Source organism: Lethenteron reissneri, chromosome 16, assembly GCF_015708825.2.
Source record: "Lethenteron reissneri isolate LAM-NWPU_2019-01 chromosome 16, ASM1570882v1, whole genome shotgun sequence".
Lineage (NCBI taxonomy): Eukaryota > Metazoa > Chordata > Hyperoartia > Petromyzontiformes > Petromyzontidae > Lethenteron > Lethenteron reissneri.
In genome coordinates this window covers 9,252,968-9,279,830 of record NC_083794.1, presented here as the reverse complement: position 1 = coordinate 9,279,830, position 26,863 = coordinate 9,252,968, and the positions used below count along the sequence as shown (strand labels likewise).

The following is a 26,863-nucleotide window of genomic DNA, read 5'->3' as shown; positions in this document are numbered from 1 at the left end:
ATTTGCGAGAAGTTGGCAGCAAGGAGCGATCATTTACCCTGGCCAATATGTTTATCGGACGCGCGTGTGGACGCGCGATTTGGCATAATTTATTTAATTTTATACTTTTACTTTCGACGTCGTGTGCAGCCACAGCGCTTTTTTTCCGCGGCTCCCAGATGAGTCGTATCGGCACTTCCGTACGGTTGCCTGCGATCGACAGCAGCAATCGGAGAGCTTTTTGGGCGGAAGCGTGAGAGGCCGCTGTCATTAAAATTGATTTACCCCCCCCTACCCCCCCCCAGCAGCCTCCACCCCACCAGTCCCCCCTCCCTTCTCTTTCCTCTCTCTATTTTTTTTTACGGAAAATGCTCAACAATTTCCGTCGTCGTTGTCGTCGTCAGACTACCGCTGCTGCTGCTGCTGAGCAAGCAGCGCTGTCATCTCAAATCTTGAGGGTTGGGAAGCCAGGGTGGGAGGGAGGTGGAGGGAGAGGGGGGAGGGGAGGGGGGAGGGGAGGGAGGGGAGGGAGGTCAGGCAGGTGCCTTCGCCGCTATGCTGCTGGTAGCGCAGCAGCGGGGGATCTGGTGATGGGTTTTTGAGGGTGATTTGTTTTCTTGTTGGTGTCTATGAACACAGTAACACACAATGGGACTAATGTTACACGGGAAACCGGCGTTATATCTTTGATTAAAAAAGGGAGCACATAAGCAAACATAAAAATGGCAAACAAACGACATGATGAACGAAGTAAAGTGCCGAAAGACCGGGAATATTTCTCGTCTGGTCGTTACAAAAAAAAGGAGGGAAGAGATGGCCGGCCTGGAGGTGGGAGGGGAAATGACTGGGTGGCTTTTATACGATTGCACCGGTCAAGCCGCTGCCATTCCGCTTGTGCTTGTCCCTGTCTCCAGCTGTGTCCCCCACAAACTGCAGCGAGAAAGAAAATAAAACACAAACAGCTGAGCTCGTCTCAACTTTGTCCACAACTTTAATGGGTCTCAAAGCCACCACGACGGCCGCCACTTGCAGGCCACGGCATCTGCACTGTGGCTTTTGTGGTCGCGTCAGGACGCACTCCCCGACTGTTGTTGTTTTACACGCAAAGAATGCAAACGAGAGAAATTGTTGTGTTTGCTTTTTTGTGCTCAAGTCTTGCGTTGTTCCGGTTTGTGCTCCATTATTAAGATTAGTTTTCTTCGTCCGGAAAAAAATGAGCTCTTCTCATTTTCTTAGGTTTTGTCGGTAAAGTCACGTAGGTAAAACATTAAAAAAGTCAAATTAAATAAAAAATCACGACGTTTCGGAGGCAACACAAGCTTCCGTCCTCAGGTGGGACCGTCACAGCCACGACAGCTGTATCAAGTCATTTACTAGTCATTTACTTGATACAGCTGTCGTGGCTGTGACGGTCCCACCTGAGGACGGAAGCTTGTGTTGCCTCCGAAACGTCGTGATTTTTATTTTATTTTACTTTTTTTATGTTTTACCTACGTGACTTTACCGGAAAAAACCTAAGAATATGAATCCTTGCAGTCACGAAAGCTTCAAATCTAGAATGAGCTCTTCTCGTTGGCTTTGGCTTCCCTGGCCTCCTGAGGATGCCCCAGGACTGCGTTTATTCTACCCTTGCTGCCCCGCCTATCGCTTAGGCACATTGGTGGTGGTGGTGGTGGTGCTGTGCGTTGAACTTCTTCAGCACCGTACGTAGCCAACCGTGCCAATCGTAAGTCCTGGGCTGTGCCACTCTCTATTTATCTCTCTCCCAGATTGCCCTGCTATGACTTCCATTCAACCCCCCACTCCACCCATAATGTGATTCTTCGTTTGCTGTCAAGTGTCTCGGCATGCGGGTGCGTTCACCACGTGCTCACGTAAACCCCGAGTGTGAACCCACTGCCTGCTCGTGCCCCGTGCAGGCAGCGAGGGTTATTTGACCATTCCTCACCACACTGGTCAAGTAGTAGGGAACAATGGATTTGTTGCCCAATTGTTCTCCACGACCCGCAGTGCCCAACTAAACCTAGATTTGAAGCTTTCGTGACTGCAAGGATTCATATTCTTAGGTCTTTTTCGGTAAAGTCACGTAGGTAAAAAAAATTGAAATTAAAAATTATTTATTTTACTTTTATTAATTTTAATTTCAATTTTTTTACCTACGTGACTTTACCGAAAAAACCTAAGAATACCCAACTAAACCTGTTTTTTTGCCTGTGCTAGGTGGTCACCCATCCGAGCACTGTGCAGGCCACAAATCCCCCGCTTAGCTCCCAATATCTCGCGGATTCGAGTACAATTCTGGTGATTTGGTCACAGGCATTTGCATTTCGACGCCCGATGGCCCCTGTCGGTGCCGAACGCGTCAACTGCTGCCGAACGCATCTCCGTTATCAACGTGCCTTTAGGGTGTTTTTTTGTTGTTGTTGTTATAAATCCTGTATCTCTTTCACACGACACTTCGTACATGCGCGGCGTGCAACGCACCGTTCATCAGCGGCGTACAGTGCGCGTTATTTATCTGAAGCAGCACTGTATGCAACGGCGCTGCGTCCTCTTTTGCAGCCAAATTGATCGAGTGCACCCCGAGCTTTATAATGCACAACACCTGCAACCCGCGGTAATAACAATCTTTCTCTCCGGCCGCTATAAGTAAGCGATGGGGCTGCGTTGCGTTCGGATTCCACGGCTGCACAGAGGGCCCATCACCATCCCCACTCACCACCACCACTCATCACCCCCCGCCGCGCTCAGCTCTTCGGCTGCGGGCGAGGTGGAACGGCACGAGTCTCGGAGCTGCTTTTCCACCGCCAAAGTGAGCGGATATGGCCACATCGATCTGTTTATCTGTGGCCGCCTCCATGAGCTCAATTCAGCGTTGGGCGGGTGCGGGGTGGGCGGGCGGGCGGGCAGCGTGGCAAGCAGAGGGGTTAATTACACAGGTCAACACACTTTTTTTGGCATAAGGTATTCCAACGATTTTAAGGTAATTTTGGGGGTGCTGATTCCAAATCTGGCATCTGTTTTTGTCTATCACATCAGGATTTTGAGACATTAAATATTGAATTTTCAATAAAAACTGCGGAAGAAAAATATTTAATAAATGTGGAAATCTACATAAAATTATATTATAAACACACTATCCTAAAAATACAGCACCATATTTTAACACTAAAGCAGTCACTGACTCGCAACAACTTGCAATCATAAGTGACAGAGTTAATTTCGGGTAAAATCAATGAAAATGGGGTATGCCGATAGCATAAAAATGATGTGAAAGAGCAAATCTGAGATCAGATTTGGAATCAGCACCCTGAAATTAGTCTAAAACAGCTGCAAAAGTCCAGGCCAGAAAAAAATGATTTTTTTGTTGTTGACCAGTGTAATTTGATCCATCAATTTTTTTTGGTTGTTGTTGTTGTTGGTCTCGTAGGCTTTGTAAAGCGGCCCCCTCCGCGTCCTTACGAGGTCACCCTTCCCCGCCTCTCCACCGGTTTTACCGGCAGCGAGGGCGAAGTTTTGAAGACGCCCATCGCTGCACGCCGATGCCCCCCGTGACCTCGGCCCTCATCACCACTAGCCCCCCCTCCACCCAACCCACCCATTCCCCCCTATATGCCCGCAGCGCACACAATTATTAATTACCGCTCTTATTGTCGCGAGGCTTTTGTAGCCTGGACCAATTATCGTAGACACTGCCCTCTTAAACCGAGGCACTTATGCCTGTTCCAGCCACATAAGATCATCAGCGGGTCCCCGAACAGTCATTACTATTGCCGGGCAAAGGCCAACGATGCTGTAAAAGCAGCATGGTGGAGCATAATTGTCTCGCTCTTATTATTCGGTATTTCATTTACCTTTCAGCAGAATACATAGATATTATTTTATAGCCTTTTTGTGTGTCCGCTTTGGATTTTTTTTTTCGAAGGATGTTTTTTTTTACATAAAAGTTTCAGACGGCTTGATGGTCAAATATGCAATTCTACTTTCCGTTATTTTTATTTTATGGATTAGCAGCCATCAGAAGTAATGTTTGGTGGGTGTGGAAAAATAACATTTTAATCCGAAATGACGTCCCTGGCTTTAGGGTCGTTCGTCGCGTTTCATTTTGCGTGCGAGATGCATCGGAGTGATTTCAATTTGTGTAAAGTTTTTTTGTTTGTGTGTTCCACACCACCACTTAAGGCGGATCGATCGCCGCCGGTGCTCCCGCAGGTTCCGGCTACACATCTCGCTGGGCAAATAATAACAATACAGCCGCAACGCAAAATTCCTGCTCTCGCAGCCCCGAGACGGGAGCACCTCTCCACGCTCGCTAGAATAAGCAAAAAAAAATAAAGCACGCTACCGTACACAGACAGGTAATGACAGCTGATGTTTACAGCCACAAAAATCTGGCCCGCTGGGACGACCCCACGTGTGTGTGCACTGGGTCCTGACAGACAGCCCATCTCCCCCCCCCTCTTCAGCCACCTCAGCCATCAAGTGCTGCCCCCTCCACCACCACCCAACTATTGCCGTGTGTGCAGTGAATTCGGCAGTGAATGCACAGCCCCACCACCCCCTATTCCCTGCGCACCTCCCTGTTGCCACCAGTCATTGAGGGACATCCTCTCGCGGGGTGGATGAGATCAATACCCTGGCTGCTTGATATCATCGCTACAGGTCTGTCTGGCGAAGCTTTTAGTAAATCAAAAACACATTTGGAGTCCTCCTTCCGAGCGCTGCATTAATCCTCGTCTCGACAAGGCGTCCTTCCCCGAAGGAGACGGTGATAGAGCGGAGAGGGGAACGGCTCCTGCTGAGAGATAAAAGAAAAATCTGCACTTTTGCTGGATCGTTTTAAACGCGGTGGCAGCGCTACGGATAATGCAATACCAGTAATTATAATAATGCGGTAAAAATGTGTATTGCCGGCTGCGACATATCAGCCCGAACCAAGTAGCTGCCCTCATCCAGTACAGTATTTGTGCATGTGATCTAATTCATCTACTATATATGTTCATAAATCTGACCTTTTCACATAAGTAATGTATTCCCAATCTCGCGAACATTCGCATACGTCTGGGATACAGTACATAACGTTTCCCCATTTAAAGCAGCTTGCGTTTTTCGTCCAGAAACCTGTTTGTGTACAAACGGTGTGTCACTGCCATTTTCTACAGATGCTCACATATCCGACCCTTGTATATATATCTGCCTACGCTTTTAGTCTCAAAGCGAGCCAGATATGAATGCCCTCTGTTTACGCAGGAAAGCCTCGGCGAGTGTTGCCAATTGGGGTGTTTGGCCAAATCCGTTATGTACGAGTGTCCTCCGTGTGGGAAGCAAACCGCAGCACCCGGAGAAAACCCCATCACTCGTACGAGGTGCACACGATACGCTCCGTGTAGACGGATTCCGTCCATACACTCAACGCAATACCATCGACTGAGTCTCAGCAATCTCTGCACGATCCACCTACCCTCATGTACCAAAGTGCTGGATCACATCGCGAGGCACCGCCACCACGCCCGCGACCAAGTTTGTGTGAAGATTACATTGGTCCAGTTCGCCTTGATGAACATTCCTATCTGAATTCCTATCACGATTTGTATAGTGTTATTTTCAATATGTATACGGCGTATACATGCATAACCATTAGCTTGTTATATATATTATTCAAGATTTGAAATTCACTTCCTCTAGATTTGAAACTTTCGTGACTGCAAGGATTAAAATTAATAAAAATTAAATAATATTATTTTTATTAATTTTTAATTTCAATTTTTTTACCTACGTGACTTTACCGAAAAAACTAAGAGTATTCACTTCGTCGCCTGGCCATCGGGCTGTTGGTTCACGTATCTCGCGCATAATGCACGCAACGGACCCGAGATCGATCAATCATGGATTCATCATCGTCATCATCGTCTCTTTGGTTTGGAGCTTATAAACATCAGAAGCGTGATGTACGGTGCTCCTGGGCTCGGGGCAATGCAGCAAAGGGAAAGTCATGCGCCGGCCTCGAGCGAGTCAGAAGCCGGAGTGTACCGATGGGTCGATAGTGTTGGAACACGAGGTGCTGTCCTTGCCCTTTCACTCTTCAGCCGTAAGCTCTGCTCGCTGGGAAGGCTGAGCGAGCGAGAGAGAGCGAGAGAGAAAAAGCAGCGTCGAGGCAAAGTGGTGGAATGTTTATGAGCAATGAGACGGCACAGCTTTTGTAATTGATACGTATAATTACGACTGTGTTGGCCTATCTTAATGTGTTAGAAAATAAACAATTATAATTTAGGCTTGGGATGCAACTGTGCCACGTTGATTAGTGAGCTGTGCTCTATGAGCCCGATAACCCGAGTTCGATTCCCAAACGTGGCTTAGATCAGTGGTGATATCTGAACATGTACTCAGCTCAATTCAACCTTAAATATGTAATTAAAAAAACATCAGCACTGGGAAGACAGCTCGCCACGCCGCGCACTCGTGCGGCATACTGGCACTAATATGTGCTGCTGTTGCATCAACAGTCTGTGTTGGAAACATGTCTTTGTTTTGCATGAGTGGGTATGTCTGTGTGCGAAAGAGCGCGGTCGTGTAGTGAATCCGGCAACCCGAGTTAGATTTCCGCTCACAGCCAACACCGGTGACGATTATCTGAACCGGTCCTGGGCCCCTAGGTCAACTCAGCCTCAAATGAGTACTCGGTGCAATATGTAAACATCACCACTAGGGAGACAAATGCGTTCGGGCATTGTGCTGGCCACCCACGCCCTCGTGTGCCACGTCAGCTTTCATAGGTGCTCGCTAACAGCACTTGCCCCAACAGTCTGTTAAGGCTATACGGGTTATATTTGTCTTTTGCAAAAGAGAGAGGGCCGGAATATTTGGGTGCAACCCGCATGTGAGCGCATGCATGCGTGAGTGCGTGCGTGCGTACGTCTGGCAGGATTTGTACCGTTCGCAAAAGGCACGGCACGGCATGGTCGGCAGAGCTGACCGAGGGGAGAGGCTCTGTTTGCTGGTCGTGTCAGTCCATCCCATTGATCTGCGTGTGATGAATCGCCCTTGTTGATTCAGTTCCGTCCAATATTACACCACCCGTCCCCTCCCACACTCGCCCGTCTCTCCCCAAATTGACTGCAGAGAATCAGAGCTTCCCAACGATGGCAAACACTCAGATAAGAATGCTATTCCATTAAATTGTGAGGTTTTTTTCCCCCCCTCTTTTAGAAGTTTGGTATGAGTGGAACGGACTGGTCCTAAGTGCGGTAGGTGGCAATGTTTGTGAGCGAACCAGGATGGTGTATGCGGTCTGCATGCCCTAGGCACACTTGCACAAACTCATGGAATGTAACAATTGCTCTCGAGTATGGATGGATGAACAGCAACTTTTAAGTCTACGTTCCATACTATTTATCCAGAAAAAGGATTCAATTGGCGTGCGGCAGATTGCTTCAATGCCTCCGTGAATTTTTTGGAGTTCACAGTGGTTCACTACATTGTGGTCGATGGTCTGGCCGGCGTTTCTGCAATTGCACACTGGGCTTTCTTTAAATTTCCACAAACCAAAAGGTCGTGGGCAGTTCTGCCGTGAGACATAATGATGAAACTTCAGCCCAGTGGCAACATCGGCATCAGCAAACCTCGCTAAGTCTTAGAGCCCAAAGCAGACCACGAGCCTCCAAACAGCCTAAGGAGCCCCATGATCATAAAATAATAGAGGTTTTTCAAAGATCGGTTCTAAATATAATGTCATGAGCAAGTTAACATTAAGGATACAACTAATGTATTTAGTCTCTACATTGACTGCACCTCTCTTCTCTCTCAGCTCACCACATCCGACCTTTTTTGTCGAAATCTCTTCCGTCCTTTTCCCTCGGATTTCCATTCACTGAAAAGGCGACCGTCAACCCTCCAGATAACATTTTTCCTTAGGCAGGCCCCATCCCCCCTGCGCCCTGCGAGTTAGCCATACCACTTGTCGATGCCCCCCCCCCCGCACCCTGTGAGCCAGCCACACCACTTGTCGATGCACCCCCCCCCCCCCGCTGCACCCTGCGAACCAGCCACACCACTTGTCGATGCCCCCCCCCGCACCCTGTGAGCCAGCCACACCACTTGTCGATGCCCCCCCCCCGCACCCTGCGAGCCAGCCACACCACTTGTCGATGCCCCCCCCCCCCCCGCACCCTGTGAGGCAGGCACACCACTTGTCGATGCCCCCCCCTACACCCTGTGAGCCAGCCACACCACCTGTCGATGCCCCCCCCCCGCACCCTGTGAGCCAGCCACACCACCTGTCGATGCCCCCCCCCGCACCCTGTGAGCCAGCCACACCACCTGTCGATGCCCCCCCCCGCACCCTGCGAGTCAGCCACACCACTTGTCGATGCGTCCCCCTGCACCCTATGAGCCAGCCACACCACTCGTCGCCCTCGTCGGATCGCCCACACGATTTGAAGCCCTCCGCGTGGCGGTGTCGAGACGCCGAGTTGGGTTGAGCGCCCGCGCCGGGGTCACGCGCGGGCTCGGCCCGCCGAGACCCCCGGACTTTAACGCCACGACTGGGAGCTTGCACGCCGCTCATAATTGGTACTTTCCAATTAAAATGGGCTGATTAGGGCAGGCATGTGCTGCTCTCACACTGTGAGATAGTGTTTTGGAAACATCTCCCCTCCCCGGAAACCTTGCTATTTTGAGGCAATTACCACACGGCCAGAGGGCCTTAATTGCTTAATTGTGCCACGACCCCTGGATGAGGTTACGAGCTGCCGACATGCTATTAACGTCCCGCTTTATCCGGTTTTATTGGAAAAATTATACACAAGTAACAGCGTGAAATGCAGGGCTGGAACGATTCACCCACGCCCCCAGAGATCCGATGATTAGTCGCGATTCAGTCATTATACGTTTCAGGAATCAATTGGTTGTTTTTTTGTCTTTGCGTGAGTGGTGGCACCTCTCATGGCTGCAAGGTTAGGTGAACTAATTCGGTACGTACGTATAATAAATTGCGAATAACTTACAGTCCTTTTCCGATCCACTGCCGCACGAAGGCCTGCCCACACAGTGTCAATCATGAGTGTTGTTTGACCATACTTCGCCACGCTGGTCAGTGCAGGTTGCTTAAAATAGGGGTAGCACGCAAAACAGGTTCAGATAACACTTGCCACTGATGTTAGCCGTCGTCAGAAATCGAACTCGGGTTGCCAGGTCCATGACCAATATGCGAACCACTCCGGGCAGTGTTGCTTCTCGCACGTGTGACACAACAAACCATGAATGGAGCGGGGGAGAAATGCTGATGCTTACACCTTACACATGCAATTCGAAGAATCTATATTAGTCAATCAATTGACGCTTTGTCCCACCCCCAATGTAGTGTAAATACGTGTGGTGTGTGTTTTGATACAGTGGAAGATGAACACGTATGCACTTCCCAATTAGTTGTGGAATTCATGCTATTATTTTTTTTAGTTCATTTTGAATAGCCACGTGAGAAATTAAGAGACCAGAATAGTCTCATTTGCAAGAGCGAACTGCGGTATTGGTTTGCCAGTCGGGGACAATGTTAGCTATGTATCAGCCTAATTGAGTAATTTGTGGGTAATTTTAGAATTTTGGATTTTATGAGTCAACACAATAGAAATTTAATAAAAAATAATTTTTCTTATTCCCAGCTTTTGTACAGAAAACCCAGGCGCAGCCCCGTAATGTATGTATGTTGAACTTCTTTTGCACCGTACATAGCCAACCATATTAATCGGATGTGCGGGGGAAGGACAGCAAACTAAACACAAAAAGCACTGCAGGAAACGTTTCCACGAGATGGAACTCTAAGAGATCCTCTCTACAAGGTATTTTCATCTATCTTTTCCTTTTTTCGTCCACTCTTCCATTCCGGTTAGAGGTGAGAGTACCATCATTTTCCGTCATCGCACACGACCTCTCGATTGGCCGTGGTGTACCGATTTATACTGCTAAGTGGACAGAGGAAAGGGGGGTGGGGGGGGATTTGAGAAACTTGCAATCGTTGTTTCAATTTCCGCGCCCGAGAGAGCAATCCGGCGACCTCTGGATCACAAGTCCAGTGTGCGAACCATTGCATCACTGCAACATCCCCGAGCTCTGAAAGTTTATTTAAAAAAATATGTTGTGTCCATTAGATAGGCTCGATATGGATCAAGTCGGCTAGGCCGCTGCTATATATTTCTATCGGTTGAGAGATCACAAACGTCCAAGGGAATGAGTCACCTTCAAAAGATAACTTTTAAATATCCTCAGCAGAATCAATGTGCTTAGCGTGCGCTTATTTTCTGCAAAAATAGATTACCTCCGGAGTATTTTATTTCTTAGCTTTATGTTTTGATCCCCCCCCCCCCCCCCGTCTTTCCTGTACCAGGCAAACCACTATATTCTGTGAAATGCCTGAATTCACTTTCACGGCAATGCCAATGCCATAAAATCTCGACAGCCGCAATCCCGGTGCACATCGCTGCACTTACATCGACGACTTATTTTTTTTGTACTTCTCTTGCTCTTTAATGCATTGCTACTTTTTTTCTAAGTGACTCCCCTCTCTCTCTCTCTCGAAATGAGACGGAAACGCGATCGAGTGGGCTGAGCGGCATGAACGCAGTGCGCGTTTCCAGCACAGACGGCTTCATGCGGAGGTTCGGGGTGGCGGGGATGGGAGCGGCGATCAGCAGCGGCACTGGGCATCATCAAAACGCCCAAGCTAAAGCGTAGGGAGGGCCCAATGCATCTCAAGGGGGTCCCTGGATTCATTCAAAAATAGGGTTGCACCAAATGTCAGCTCGTTTTGAGATTGGAAGAAAAAAAACATAAAAGGCCAATTGAATTACACAACCTAATGAATCGCTTTCATTTCTGGCTTGTCTGCGGCCCTTTTCACTCATCTCACCTCATCTCTGGCTGTTGATTACAACTCTCTCATTTCACTCCGTGTTATATCTCTTCTCTCATCTCGCTACATCTCCGTCTCTTCTCTATATCGGACGAGGAGGATGGAGGGGGGGGGGAGGTATGGCGCCTCTAATGGGTCCGCACCACCATTAGGGGCTCTCCGTACAGAGGAAGACTTGGCCAGGATTCGTCGGGGTCCACTGGAGCTCCGCGCAGCCTTCCTTCTACACTCAATAATGCCCCGTAGCCAGATTGAGCTAATGGGCCGCACGTGCTCAGCTCGGAGACTTCGAGTCAATTGCTTGAGCGAGCGAGGCGGATATGCCGCTGGAAGAAAGCACGGTTGGGTTTGTGGGCAGAGTGCGAGAGCGTGCGCGCCGTGGAGGAGAGCGAGAAAATGAGAGTGATTTGAAGGTAAATGAGCTCTCTAGGGAACTTTAGGTTCTAATCATGGTCCTCAGCAGAGCCGAGGCTAACTGCTTGCCATCAGTATGTCTCTGTTTTTCACTCTCTCTCTTTGCTTTCTGCATCTCAGCGGTTGTTTTTTTTCTCTCTTCTTCTTTCCCCGGTGCTCCTCCTCCACGAGCTGGACTCGATCGCGTGGTTATTATGTGCGCGCAATCGGTGCACGTACGCGTTCGCAAACGCCGGTTTCGAGAACTCGGTTCGTCCACTTTGTTCAACGGCGTTCTCGCCGGCTGCCGCAAAAGATAATCTTTCACGAATAACAACTTTTAGGTGTTCTAATGTAATCTACCGCTGGATTAATGCCTCCCGCATGCCATGTTTGTCACGTGTGTTGAATGGCCATACATCACCGCACTGGTGGGTACTGCGGACGTTATCAATGACCTGGAATCAAACTCGGGATACCGGGTTGAACTGGCAACAACATACTAACCACTACCCCACCACTCCACCGCCAAATAATTAATTGTAATGTATTTGGAGGGGGGGGCAATGTTTAAATCTGCAAATTGGGTCTGTGGCACTAGTGCGCAGTGGCCTATTATGTAAGCAGCATCACCAGTTGTCTGACATGAGCCTTCAAAGCAAATGATGCATTTTGTTTATACCCAACAAACAAATACAAGGCAGCTGTGGGAATTGAACCCATCGACCATGTGCGAAGTGGCTCGGTAGCAGGGCGTGGTAAACACGTGGCTTTACACCCACCCTGGATTCCAAAGAAGGGTGCGTAATTGGGCACCAAATCCGGCCTCGTCCTATTTATGTGTAATCTGCCAATTGGGTTTGTGTGCCGTCGCGCCTTTGAAAACGCAGATCGGTGAGCCCACACGATCGCGTCCAATCATTCGAACGATGTTCGTTGTAGCTCATTGCGGGTTTTCTCTGTAAGTTGTCAAAAACAAATCGTACCCTCTTTTTTTACCATTTCATTTTTCCAAACGGAATTGCAATGGCTAAGGTAGGAAACGAAACTGGTCGGAAAATTGCATTTTAAAATTTAACAAACCAAATAAACAAACAAATTAATGGCATATAAATACAATCAAAATGAAACGCCTGGCAAACAAAAAAAAAACATATTCATTGGGCCGTGTCATTCCGTCTAGCACATGGGACTAATATTTCTTGTACGTCAGCTCGCCGTTTGTATGCGGGGGGGGGGGGTTATTTTTATTTTTTGCCCAGAGCAGCCCGTTAAGAGATAAATGATCGGTATTGCTGAGCGGGGGGGGGGGGGAGAATATTGCTGCGGTGGTCTGTGTGCATCGATTGCCTCTGGGTTGTAGCGGATAGCCGATCGGACTCTGCTAATTACCAGCGCCCCAAGGCCAGTTACACAACCCTGGCAGCCCGGCCAACACAGGGGGGCTCTCGGTTCATTTGTCAGCAGAGCAAAGGGGGTGTGGGAGGTGGAGGTAAATTCTGTTTGTTGCAGGCGTTTTAGCAAGCCGATTTGTTTTCTTTTGATGTCGGGAGAACCAAATTAAATCTTAAAAACTCAACAACCCGTGTAGGGGCCAAGCGCCGACTCGAAACGGCACCGTTGGAAAAGCGGGGAAATTGTTACAAGGCTCTTTCAGAGGTGTACTTTACCCCACGCCTGGTGCGATTTCATTGTTCATACAGATTCTATACATATACGCATTCAATAAATGAAGCCATTGCTTATATATCGAATGAATTTCATTTTGATAAAATACTAAATGTATTGTAATGTCTATATAATTAGAGGGGAAAAATACTAGTGTTCAACCATGTCCGTTGCTTGCATTTTCAAGCAATAGATTCCAGTAATGTCCGTGGCAATACCATCCGGACCTTGCTAATGCACATCCTAAATGCCATTTCTCACATTCAGAAGACATATATTGCTGTGGCAATCCCAATCCTATCTGAACACCGTTGTTTATGCTGCTATCGTGCTTAGGGTGCCGGTATTCTAAAGAATCACGTCCGGCTAGTTTCGGAAGCATCAGATTCCATCGGAAGGTCAGATTTTAGCTCGCATTTGTCAGCTCGTTTTGGCTTTTACTATTGAACTGTGACTCCAACCATCCATGCAACGGCTGTCGGAAAACGGTAGGGGGGGGGGGCTGGTTTGGAGGTATTAGTGGGACACCTGGGAAATAAGGATGCTTTGCAGTTCTGCTCTGATGATCCTGTGATGTACATCAGTTTAGCTTCAGCCAAAAAAAACGGGATAGCGATGGGGCCCCTCTCAAAAAGCCTGTTAACTAGTGACGGCCGTAAAAACAGCGTGTCACCCCCCCCCCCCAAATCTTCATACCCTCCCGTTTCAGATCGCTGCCCCCTTACTCTGCACCCCCATCTCATAGCCTCCGCCGGCACCGCCCACTAATGTGTGCGAAATATTTCTGCCCGCTCCCTTCCGAGCGTATTGCCCGCAGGAGAGCGGCAAACGATTTTGGAGGGAAATTGGCTCGCTGAGAGGCCGTTTCATTTATACAGCAGCCGGCACGGACGCGCTACAATCTCGACAACCCACGGCCGTGACACATTACAAATACAATCTGAGGACCTCTGTGCATGGCCAACAGACCTCTGACCACTCCAATCCTCGTGCCTCCCTTCACCCCTCCTGAGTACCCCCCCACCCACCCACACTGCCTCTCAACCCACCGCCTATTCCCCTCTCCGCGTGGATTTGAGAAATCGTTTTTACGGTTTTTGGCGTGAGATTGATTCTGGAGGCTCGCGTCCGCGTGTCACATTGCTCGCGTGGCGTTCGCCTAGTGAGTGAGGGGGGGTGGGTCGGAAGACCGGGTCGCGTCGAGCGGGCGGCCGCGTATGACGGACCCGTCGCTATGTCGCGGGTCCTTCTCCCCGCCCCGATCGCCCCTTATCGAACACGAGTTTTTACAACGTGTCAGACAGACCTCAAGCGTCCAGCCACTCGATACGACTTCTCCCAGCGCACGGCCGCGCCGAGAGGAGAAAGAGAGAGAGAAAAAAAATACAATAACCAGCGCAAACGCTGTCATAATATCAACCGATACAAACAATGTCAGTGGACTCTGGCTGACTCGAGCCATTGCGACCACTTTACAAGTGCACAGCAGCGATGTGAATTGTCGAGCGTGCAACGGTCCTTTTGTTGAGGGCATCCATACGCTATGATGTGGCTCGTGAAGCTTGTTTCACCAGATTCCACAATGCCCATCAGTGCCGGTTGGTGAAGGCAGGGAGCCTAGATGCGAGAGCATAGAAGTACGGTACAACAATTGATTTGACTATACTGCCCTCTGCTGCACAGGAAGAGGTCCCGCAGCAACCTACAACGCTTTTAATGCATGACGGCGGTCGCCTATCCAAGCACTTTGCAAATGAGTGATGCTTAGCATCTGAGATGTGATGAGATCGGGCGCATTCTGGATGATTGTAACAGAGCAGTTGTGCAGTTTTATTGTACACCAAACGATAAGATGAATGCGTACTGATGGGTTTATTCAGTTGTTATATTAATCTACTTGCGTTTATTTAACAGTGTTTATGTACCTTTTTCTTTATCGATATGCTAGGCATGCGTCTGTTTTGCGTATTTCAACGGTGCCATATTAGTCATCACACTTCTGAATGTGAAAGCGAGACGTGGACTGGGTGTTTGTTTGTTGAACTTGCTGAACTGCACATTCCATGTTGTGTTTCACATGCCTGGGGGTGGAGTGGTGGCACAGTGGTTAGCGCACGCTGAGCTGTGTTCGCTTCCCGCCCACGGCTAACATTAGTTGCAAGTGATGTCCGAGCCAGTCCTGAGTTTGGTGAAGTATGGTCAAACAACCCCCATGCAACACGGTATGGGGAGGCCTTCATCCAACGATGTATTGACAAAGGCTCTGTATTATTGTTATTATGGTATATTTCATCTATCGAAGTGAATGGTAACAATATCGGCGTGGGCTTTACCGTAGTCTTGAAATGAATGTTAAATTGTCTACTCCCAATTTATTTACATATCCCATAAACATGCACATAATTATCGCCCTTGATTTAATCTTTAGCTTTTGTTAATTATTTAACCATCATCAATCTGTTGCAGGGATCAGCTGGACCAAGGAATCGTTTTTTTTATATATATACCTGAACATTCCAGTCTTGGCTTTAATCACAGGACATGGTCAGGGACGCGGTTACACAATGCCATCGTACTGATGATGTACCCAAACGGTGGTGTCTTTGTCATGCTGAAGAGCAGGTGGCCTTTCCTGTTACTCATTTCATATGAACAGAGCTTGTTCCCAACAGGTCAATTGCAAAACACTAATTTGGGAGAAACTTGATCACCCACAAAACCTAATTGTCTTGCAAGTAGGCATTTGTTGAGAGTAAGTGAATTCAGTGGCTGAAGTGAGTGAATTATTCTGCAGTCATCTATAGGGAGATAATACAATGAAAACGACTGCAAGTGAATAGTAGTGTTCTATTGAGGCTGGCATGGGTTATCTTAAAAATGTGGATTTTCATGTTTTTACAGCACTCTCCACGATTAAACAGCCATAAAATACCAGCAAAAAGCCTCATCGAGCACGATGTTTTTTTACTTCATCATCAGAATTTTTGTTATTCAATAACATTGGATATTTTCAGGCAGCAAATGTATGCCTAAATTTATAAATAGTCATATATTTTGACTACATATAAATCCAATATCTAAAGCGCAATATTTATGGAACTTCACAACACATGAATGTTTCTGTGCACTTTGTGTTGCCTGGAACCTTCGTGAACCATCTTCGAGATCTATCTGCCGCTCTAGGAAGCCCCTCAACACAATATCTCATGTCTCGCGATGCAAACCAATGCATCTGATTCCTGCACACGAGCTGACTTCATCGCTCAACTTACGCGGTTAATGTCCCCTTGCACGTGCCCCGGCCTTCGGCTGCCACTCCACCGTTAGCCTTGACCGCCGGCCATCGTCTCCTCCAGCGACGGTGTCCTTCCAAAGCCCACGTACCTGATGTCGTAACAGACTTGCTACGAGACGTACGCGAACTGCAACAACAACAACAAAAATGATGGCTCAGGGTTGAATTCTTACGCGTAGTATCACAACGGTGACTTTACGTTTTCTGTCACATCATTTATTCACACGGTGGGTTTTTTTTCTGCTCGTGCCTCTTTCCTCTTTGTAGGTGAATTTTCATCGGCGTTGGCAACCAGCAGGGAACGCCTTTTGACCAGCGCCATCTCATGGAAGTTTACTTAATTGACCCTGTGCCGTTTGGTATTAAGAAACACACAGTTTACGCTTTCGCACCAGAAAGAAAAAAACCGCTAAACAAAATATATATAATCCTGCGCGTCTGTAGTGTGCAGCTGATCTAGAGGCATCTACACAGGTGCAAGACGCAACAGAAATGTGATTCCTAGCAGGTGACGGCGACCACATCACTTCAAATATTACAAGCTATGGGCCGCGTGTGACCTGTTTGGTTTTTCGTAAGTTTCCATAATCTATGGTGCCCCTATTCAATGTGTGGGCATCGTAAATAATTAACAGTTATGATATTCTTCTTGGTTCTTTCGGTGAAGTCACGTAGAAGGGAAATAATTAAATAATAAAAAATAAAACACCATAAAATAATTCTCACGACGTCTCGGCCACAACGCAAGCAGCCGTCCTCAGGTGAAGAACAGGTCTGTCGGAAAACAGCGTCTTATTATTTTATTATTTTACTATTTCCCTTTTACGTGACTTTACCGAAAGAACCAAGAAGATGAATCCCTGCAGTCACTAAAGCTTTAAATCTAAAGTTGTGATATTGTTAACAATTTACAACGCTTTGTGGATCCACTGCTGGATGAAGGCCTCCCCACATCGTGCTGGGTTGTCAGTGTGGGTTGGTGAAGGGGAGAGGCCAGGACCGGTTCAGACATCGCTCGCCACTCAACGTTAGCCAAGGCTTGGACTCAAACTCATGTCACTGGTTCCATAGCGCAATGTGCTAACCATTAAGGCACTGCTCCACCAATCAATAAATATGCGCATATATATATTGTAAAAGCCATTTTCGAGCATTGATAGCCATACGTATTGGTAGACATATAATGGTAGCTTGATTGTGATCAAAAGGGACAGCTGCCATTGAAGAAGTGATCCACAAAGCATATCCAGTACAGCAGTGCCAATAATGCTCCAGTCAACCTCGCCGGGCCAGCTCCCAAATTCCCCCAAGTTCACCACATCACAGGTACCCCCCTCCCCAGCAGCTCACTCCACACCTCTCCTGCATCCCAGAGGTGGTGCTAGACATAAGCAAACTAAGCAAATGCTTCGGGACTCAAACTTCTCAAGGGGTCACAGATGTGTGAAAAACGCAAACAAATTGCGAGTGAACAAAATATCTGCACGAATTTCGCTACTGATATGCATTCAACATAACTCATTAAAACACTAATCTATCCCATCCCCACCTTATCTGTATCTGTCTTCTCCCATCGAACCTCATCTTCGCCTCTGCGTCTCTGTAATTTCACTCCACACCTGTCTCAATTGCATCTCTCTGTGTCACCTTCATCTGTCTTCACGATAGTGACGTCTACATTCGTCGACGTTTCTCTCATCTTGCTGCAGCTCCGTCTCCTCTCTATCTTCTCCCTTCCGACATCTCGCTAGGATTCATATTCTTGGTTCTTTCGGTAAAGTCACGTAGAAGGGAAATAACAAAATAATATAAATATAAAACAATACAAATTCTCACGACGTTTCGAAAATAGTCTTGCTGTGGATTTCACACCTGATGATGATTGCTTGTGTTGCAGTCGAAACGTCGTGAGAATTTTTATTGTTTTATAGTTATATTATTTTGTTATTTCCATTCTACGTGACTTTACCGATAGAACCAAGAATATGAATCCCTGCAGTCACGAAAGCTTTAAATCGAAATTTAAATCTCGCTAGGAGTTTATAAATGGAAAGATGGGTGGGTGGCGTGGATGACGGGAGGAGGGGGGGGCATCCAAAATAATTTCCGCTTCGGGCACACAGTGGGCAAATGCCACCACTGCACTCCCCACTCTCCGTGAATGTCCCGCTAGGCTGCTGATGCTTCTGCTGCTGCTGCAGGCAGAGGCGATGTCTTTCTCGCATATCCTGGCTGCCTCTCCATCGCCCCCCCCCCCCTCACGCCTTATCTGTCTGCAATGACGGATAATTAAATATGTATCGTTTGCTGAAAATGTTCTATGTGGGCTAACGCTTTAAAAATTTATGGCCTGAATGAATAAGGGCCAGCCTCGGCGGGCCTTAATTAACGAAGCAAAGTCAAATGACCCGACTGTGTAATTAAGGAAGAATAAAATATCAGCTAATTAAATACATGTCATATTACCGGTAATTACCCATCATTATTCCTATAATTTAGTTGCATGCCTAACTGGAAGCTAAAAGCCCTGCTTCCTTTAAGCCAGCAAAGGCTTATCAACAAGAGGCCTAGGTAAGATGCTGTAAAGATTGCCAGAGGGGACATGCATTATTTCTTTTACATCTCTGCACAATTAAAACATGTACAGATATGCCCACATGCAAAACTGCTACGCTCCGCTCTGCCAGGCTACTGCATGCAGCGCAATCACGCTTCCGACAAACGGCAAGTCTATTGACGGTGATTTAGCGCACACTGGACTTGCGATCGAGAGGTTCGCAGGTTCACTCTCCCAGCGTGGCAGTCGAAACCGTGGGAAACTGTATTCACATCTCCCCTGCCCCGCTCAACGGTATGAATGTGTACAACACAGTCGATCAAACAGGCCACGCGTGGTGGGGTGAAGTGTGGGTTTAGTGGATGCCCTTCCTTGAACAAGGAATTGCGTAGGGACGGGAAGACTAATGCGTTACCATTAGCCTTCACGTCCCACTGCATTTGTTTGGAATTTAAAGTTTGACTCATTGTCTCAAACCTCGGCATGTAGTATTACCAGAGGACTAACGTGGGGGGGGGGGGGGTGGAGTGGCAGCACAATAGTTAAGCACGGTGCACTGTGAACTTGGCAACCTGAGTTTGATTCCTGATAACGGCTAACACCGGTATCTGAACCACACCTGAGCAACCCCCCCCCATCCTTCAACAACCTGCACTACCGGCATTGTGAAGTAGGGTCAACCCCCCCCCCCATCCTTCAACAACCTGCACTACCGGCATTGTGAAGTAGGGTCAACCCCCCCCCCATCCTTCAACAACCTGCACTACCGGCATTGTGAAGTTGGGTCAACCCCCCCCCCATCCTTCAACAACCTGCACTACCGGCTTTGTGAAGTAGGGTCAACCCCCCCCCCCATCCTTCAACAACCTGCACTACCGGCATTGTGAAGTAGGGTCAACCCCCCCCCCCCATCCTTCAACAACCTGCACTACCGGCATTGTGAAGTAGGGTCAACCCCTCCCCCATCCTTCAACAACCTGCACTACCGGCATTGTGAAGTAGGGTCAACCCCCCCCCATCCTTCAACAACCTGCACTACCGGCATTGTGAAGTAGGGTCAACCCCTCCCCCATCCTTCAACAACCTGCACTACCGGCATTGTGAAGTAGGGTCAACCCCCCCCCATCCTTCAACAACCTGCACTACCGGCATTGTGAAGTAGGGTCAACCCCCCCCCCATCCTTCAACAACCTGCACTACCGGCATTGTGAAGTAGGGTCAACCCCCCCCCCCATCCTTCAACAACCTGCACTACCGGCATTGTGAAGTAGGGTCAACCCCCCCCCCATCCTTCAACAACCTGCACTACCGGCATTGTGAAGTAGGGTCAACCCCCCCCCCATCCTTCAACAACCTGCACTACCGGCATTGTGAAGTAGGGTCAACCCCCCCCATCCTTCAACAACCTGCACTACCGGCATTGTGAAGTAGGGTCAACCCCCCCCCATCCTTCAACAACCTGCACTACCGGCATTGTGAAGTAGGGTCAACCCCCTCCCCATCCTTCAACAACCTGCACTACCGGCATTGTGAAGTAGGGTCAACCCCCCCCCCCATCCTTCAACAACCTGCACTACCGGCATTGTGAAGTAGGGTCAACCCCCCCCCCATCCTTCAACAACCTGCACTACCGGCATTGTGAAGTAGGGTCAACCCCCCCCCCATCCTTCAACAACCTGCACTACCGGCATTGTGAAGTAGGGTCAACCCCCCCCCATCCTTCAACAACCTGCACTACCGGCATTGTGAAGTAGGGTCAACCCCCCCCCCATCCTTCAACAACCTGCACTACCGGCATTGTGAAGTAGGGTCAACCCCCCCCCCCATCCTTCAACAACCTGCACTACCGGCATTGTGAAGTAGGGTCAACCCCCCCCCCCATCCTTCAACAACCTGCACTACCGGCATTGTGAAGTAGGGTCAACCCCCCCCCCCCCCCATCCTTCAACAACCTGCACTACCGGCATTGTGAAGTAGGGTCAACCCCTCCCCCATCCTTCAACAACCTGCACTACCGGCATTGTGAAGTAGGGTCAACCCCCCCCCCCCTCCCTATGAAAAGCAGAGCACATGTTGAGTAGGGTTACCACATTTTCCACTGTAGACCAAACCTGACCATATTTCTCAGTCGGCCTTGGTCTGGCCAAACTGGGCAGTGAACCGTGTTGAAAGTCAACACAACCCCAGTACCAGATGTTTGTAGAAAACCAAATGCTGGCATCTGAACGCAGAGGCCAATTCCTGGACTGGCAAATTCAAACGTGGACATTTGGCTGCTATAAATTTCCGCATGATAAGCCACTTCGTTGAGCTATCGTTCATGGTCAGGTCTCTTCTGAAAAGAGCTGTATTGCTCAGTGGGCCTTACCTGTTAAAATAAAAATAGTAGTAATAGGAAGCCCTCATCCAGAATCGGATTTTGACAAAAGGTAGTACATTAAATTAGCTATATAGCTAAATGGGCCTTACCTGGTAAGATACAAAGGTTCGTTTTTAGTTTAGTTTAGTTTTCATCCAGCCATGGATTAACAATAGGCTCTAAATTATTACTGTAATCGTTATCATAATAATATACCGCAGTACAGGGTGCAAATAATATTCACTCACACGTAAGCATTTAGAAACAGTGGTTATGGCATTTCTATTTTATCCGACTCGACCGGTTCAATTGCCGGCCATTGCACATCACGTGTCAATTGGTATATGAACCTGTCCCTGGCCTTCCCGTAGGTCAGCTCGGCCTAAAGTAAGTGCCCCGTGCCACGGGTCAATGTAAACACAAGGGACACATAAGCAGCCATGCGTGCATGACGAAAGACTCCCCATGCCACGTCAGCCATGGGGGCTGTGTGACCATACTTCATCACTCTGGTCGTCGTTGCGTGTTGGTGAAGAAGATGCTGTAAATTCGGGTTCAGATGTCACCCACCACCGTGGCCATGAATCAAACGCAAGACGATGGGTTAACAGTGCGCAAGTGTGCTAACCCATTGCGCCCACCAGTCTGCCCATCGTCCCGTGTTGTAGCGGCCTGAATAGGTGCTCGCTTACATCGTCACTCTCTACTCTTTGGTTCTTTCGGTAAAGTCACGTAGTTAGAAATAAAGCAAATCACGACGTTTCGATCGCAACACAAGCGGTCGTCATCAGCCTGATGGATTCCTGCAGTCACGAAAGCTTCAAATCAACATCGTCACTCATCCTCGAAAGCCTCTAAGTCTTTTACAGAGTACTGCACGTTTGAACTATGTTTTTTTTATTCTTCTTCTTCGAAATGTACATAATACAGTCGTACATTTAATTATATGTACGTACATTTCCACGCATAAGCATGCGTGTATGTACGAGTAGAATATTTATGACACACACATGCGCGTAATGTTGATATAAATTTAAATTAAAATAGCAATCTCGTTAGAGTAACGGTCCTTCGTAATATGCCCCCCAGAATGGCTCCCAAAGCCCCCTTTGTGTTGCAACCCCCTTTTGCTACAGAAATAATACATGAAGCCATTACAGCTCCATCCCTTAAATAAATAATCTGAATTTGTCGATTTTTAAGGATTCTGCATGTGTGGCGTATGTACGCTAATGCCTTACACTTAACGCTGGAATTTAACCGTCAGGCTGAAGGGCCAATGTGGGCCTTTGTGCTCACGAGACTCCAGTCCAATATTCGGGAAAGATGGAAAATGTAACGTCGGCGACAGGGCGTAGAGATACAATGTCGGTGTCGGTTAGATCAAGGCACCATTCTGGTTAGGGGCCGTCCATAAATGACGTCACGCACCTAGGGAGGGAGGGGGGTCAGACATTTGTGACTATGACGAGGGGGCGGGTTGAGAAATGTGACGTCACATCAAAATGCGCAACTTAAAAAAAATATAGAATTGTTATAACAACACTAATTGTTATAACAACACTCCTACAACATCAGAGTGCAGCGCCACATTAAATGCGCACTACAATGACGATAGTTTGAAGCGATTTGAAGCATGTTTTATTTTCAAAATAGAAATATGGTTTGGGTGGGGGTGGGGCAGAGCTTTGTGACGTCATATTCGAGGGGGGGTCTGACTTTTTGTGACGTCGTGTGACGAGGGGGGAGGGGGTCAAAAATCGTCTAAAATCGCGTGACGTCATTTATGGACGGCCCCTTAAGGGGCATCTCCAGTGCTTTGGCCAATATCCTGTGACGCCTTTGAACGCCAGTTCAAAGGCGATTTATCTCTAAAACTAACGGTGGTTAGGCTGTGGTTTGCAATGCTACGCTCTGAAAACCAACCAACCTGAATTTGATCTCGAATATTATTTGTAGGAAAGAAACATATCACGTGATTCATCTTCTTGGTTCTTTCGGTAAAGTCACGTAGAATGGAAATAATAAAATAATAAAAATAAAACATCATAAAATATTTTATTTTCAATTCTTGGTTCTTTCGGTAAAGTCACGTAGAATGGAAATAATAAAATAATACAAATAAAACATAGTAAAATATTTATTTTTATTATATTATTATTTCAATTCTACGTGACTTTACCGAAAGAACCAAGAAGATGAATCCCTGCAGTCACGAAAGCTTTAAATCAAAATATCACGTGATGTTTTTGTCCAGTCTCAACTTGAGCCCAAGTTTTCAGCGGAACTGGCTCAAACCCTCTGACACGGCCACTGATGGATGCACTGAGCCTCCAGGCCACCTTGTGCTTCCTCCATTTCAATGCAACTTTTTTTTTAATTCAGGAGCATCTCGTGGGGTGTGAGTATTATCAATAGCTAATGTTGTATAGCGAAGAGCCTACGGGTAGCGGCTGTGGTCACAGTGGTTTAGTGCAGTGGTGCTATGAACCTGACGACCTGAGTTTAGTTCCCGGCGGCAAGCTGATACTAGTGGCGATCGTTATCCGACGTAGTCGTACTGACCAGCGTGGTAAAGTGTGGTCAAACAATCTGCATGGCTGATACAATATGGAGGGGCCTTCATCCGTCAGTTGGATGCAAATAGCGCTTTAAGTTGTATTCCTTTCATGGAGGCTATAGAGGGTTTGCAATAGCCACGTAACGATACATCAATTCAGTGTTTAAAATATATTTATAATCAACGTTTTTGGGTTTAGATCGCGTTATTTATAAATGTGTCGTAACCCTCCACCACCCGACACGGCCAATTAGCAAAAAAGTGTCACGTTGACAAAAGACAAATAGTTTGTCAACGTGACACTTTTTTGCTGATTGGCCGTGTCGGGTGGTGGAGGGTTACGACACATTTATAAATAACGCGATCTAAACCCAAAAACGTTGATTATGAATAATATTGGTCGCGAAAGCCTACATGTTAAACTTTAAAATATATTCTTACACTCACAATACTTGCATCGAATCAGGCAAATCTAAATCTTTGATCGCAACGTATTAAAGTGATATCCTCTTGTCACGTTTAGGATAATGGATCAAAGCTTCTCAAACGCGATGGGGGGAGGGGAAAAACGAGAAGAAAAGTAATCGAACATTACACCGCGTTCATCGAATTTGCTGGGAGATGTGAAATCAAAGCATGACTAATCTCAAAACAACGTATATTTCCCATGATGTTAACATTTTGACGTTAGGGGCCGTCCGTAAATGACGTCACGTACCTGGGGGGTGGGGGTCAGACATTTGTGACGATGTGTGACGAGGGGGGGAGGTTTAGAAATGTGATGTCACATCAAAATTCGCAACTTTAAATAAATATAGACAACACGTTCTACTTAATTAAATATACTTTTAATAAATGTTTTCTCCTACAACATCAGAGTGCAGCGCCACATTAAATACGCGCTACAATGACAATAGTTTAAAGCGATTTGAAGCATTTTTTATTTTAGGAGGGGGGGGGCAGTGCTTTATGACGTCATATTTGTGGGGGGGGTCTGACTTTTTGTGACGCCGTGTGACGAATGGGGGTGGGGGGTCAAAAATCGTTCAAAATCGCGTGACGTCATTTATGGACTGCCCCTTACAGTTTTTTTTCCATTGGACAGCACTACACGAGTATGCAGTTTGTCCGGACTAACACATCTCTATATCCCTACAGAGCTAATCACATAGCTGACTCTTCGTTCTCTTTTGTTAAATCCCTCCTGGTGTAGATGGCATGTGGATGGACGGACCTCACAATCGACAAGATGCGACAAGTGGGGAGATAACGTGCCTGGAGGTAATCCATTGCATTGTTTTCAACACCGGACAAGTGGAAATTAGTGGCGCGTTAGTTAACCTTGCGTAATTAGCCTCGCTTGCAATGAGCCTAATGAAACAGTGCAATAATAACTCATTAAAATTTAAGCTGTGTGTCTGCAATTAGGCCTAAAACAAGCACCCGCTTACAAATACACACACTATTTGCTTATTTATTAATTCGATCATTTATTTCTTAATTCATTCACTTGTTGGTTCATTCAGAATCTGCAGAGGGCTGTGGTTATTTAATTACTACAGGACTGAATTTCGTGCACCAGGAATATGCACCAGTTTAGCACTTTGATGCTAATTAATGACTGTAAAACTGGAGGGTGCTTCTCTCCTGTATATTACAAATGGTCAAAGTGATTTCCTGCTCAACTGGGTATTGCGACTGTGCTCATCTCTCATATACAGCTAATTGTGGAAATTCCACATTACTATGGTGGGGGGACGAGTCTATCCATATCCATTGGCTAACCACTATTGACTTCTGCAACAAGTTTTACAAATTCCAATCTCGAAAACTCACAATATCTGACAAATAAAAAAATGGAAGAGGGGAGCGGTGGTGCAGGGGTTGTGGCAGTGCTGTGAACACTGCAGCCTGAGTTCGATTCCCAGCCACGACTGACATCAGCGGCGATGGATACGTGAAACGTTCCTTGGCCGCCCTCCAGAAACCCTCACTGGCCAACGGTGATCCTGTATGGGCAAAGAACCCCGATGACCACTCAGGAATGGGGAAGCCTTCATCCAGCAGTGGATTGAGAAAGGGCTGAAAAAGTAAACGTTACTAAAGTGTTGTCAGGGAGGACCTGAAGAATCTCACTAACTGAGAGTGAGAACAGGGCTAGGAGAGGGGAATTCAAGAAAGAGGAAGCAATGGAGGAAACTGACAATGAGACCTGACCCCAGCGAGTAGGAAATACGAGTGAGAAATAATTGCCGGCCGTGGGGGGTTATTTGACCGTACAACACTTCCACCACCACACTCCTGGCGATGCCAAAGGCTTGTGTGGTTTTGTGATTGCGTTCGACACAGAAGTGGGCACGTAAAAAAAGTGCGGTCCAACAACAGATCACCGGGTGGTTTTCGCGCCTGTAAAGTCACCTGCCGTAGCGATCAACCTCCCTTGGGCCGAGGCTCAACATATTGCCAAGGACAGGGAGAAAGTGGAGGGAACTCACTGCAGCCTCGTGTCCCGTGGGGGATGAAGAGGATTAACTAACTATGTCACTTCCCGTGACTGGGTGGTGGAGGTCATAATTACCTTTCCCAACACTTCTCGTGGACGAACACTTAGCCAGGCGTTGGCGGCGACTCAAGTTGACCAAGGGGACAGGAGACATCTGCGATGCGCTTGGCTTTGAGATGTGGTTGATCAAGAGCACGAGCCCCGTTAAGCGTGTTTGTGAGCGAGGGTTGCCTTGCGTGCACACCCAGACTTTTTACAGAGTACACGCCCGGAGAGCCAGCGCCTGCAACATTAATGATCTAATGCAGCCCAGGGCTGAAGCCAAGGCTCAGATGTTCACACCGTTGGCTTGTGCGCTTGACAGCCTTGGCAGGAACTACAGAAAATTGCATCCAAAGTCTACGCGAAAATTACAACAAACATAATGAATAAATTAAATGTACATACGTCAATGAATTGAGAGGCGTGTTTGTTTCTTTACTCACCTTATTATCCACCTTGTAATAAAAACGCAATCGTGCTCTGTGAACGGAGTAATATTTGACACAAATCTACGATCGAATTACAAGGAATCACGACCGGCCTCGTCGGATCTCGGAAGCCAAGCGGGTGCGAGCCTGGATAGCCCTTGGATGGGTGACCACCA

The 26,863-nt window shown here is 47.4% G+C and overlaps 1 long non-coding RNA gene across 3 annotated transcripts in view; it reads right to left on the bottom strand.

Annotated features, from left to right (window-relative positions):
• Positions 1 to 536: 536 nt before the first annotated feature.
• The window catches only part of LOC133342948 (uncharacterized), a 35,054-nt gene continuing 8,727 nt past the window's right edge, over positions 537 to 26,863 (bottom strand). The window contains exons 2-3 of one of the 3 annotated variants that reach the window (XR_009755198.1): positions 16,216 to 16,365; positions 537 to 909 (exon numbers count right to left, since the gene is read on the bottom strand). This is a non-coding gene — a long non-coding RNA (uncharacterized LOC133342948). Of the gene's footprint in view, positions 910 to 4,524; positions 4,778 to 16,215; positions 16,366 to 26,863 lie in introns of those variants that run through there. The other 2 variants (XR_009755197.1, XR_009755199.1) reach the window with 2 other exon arrangements.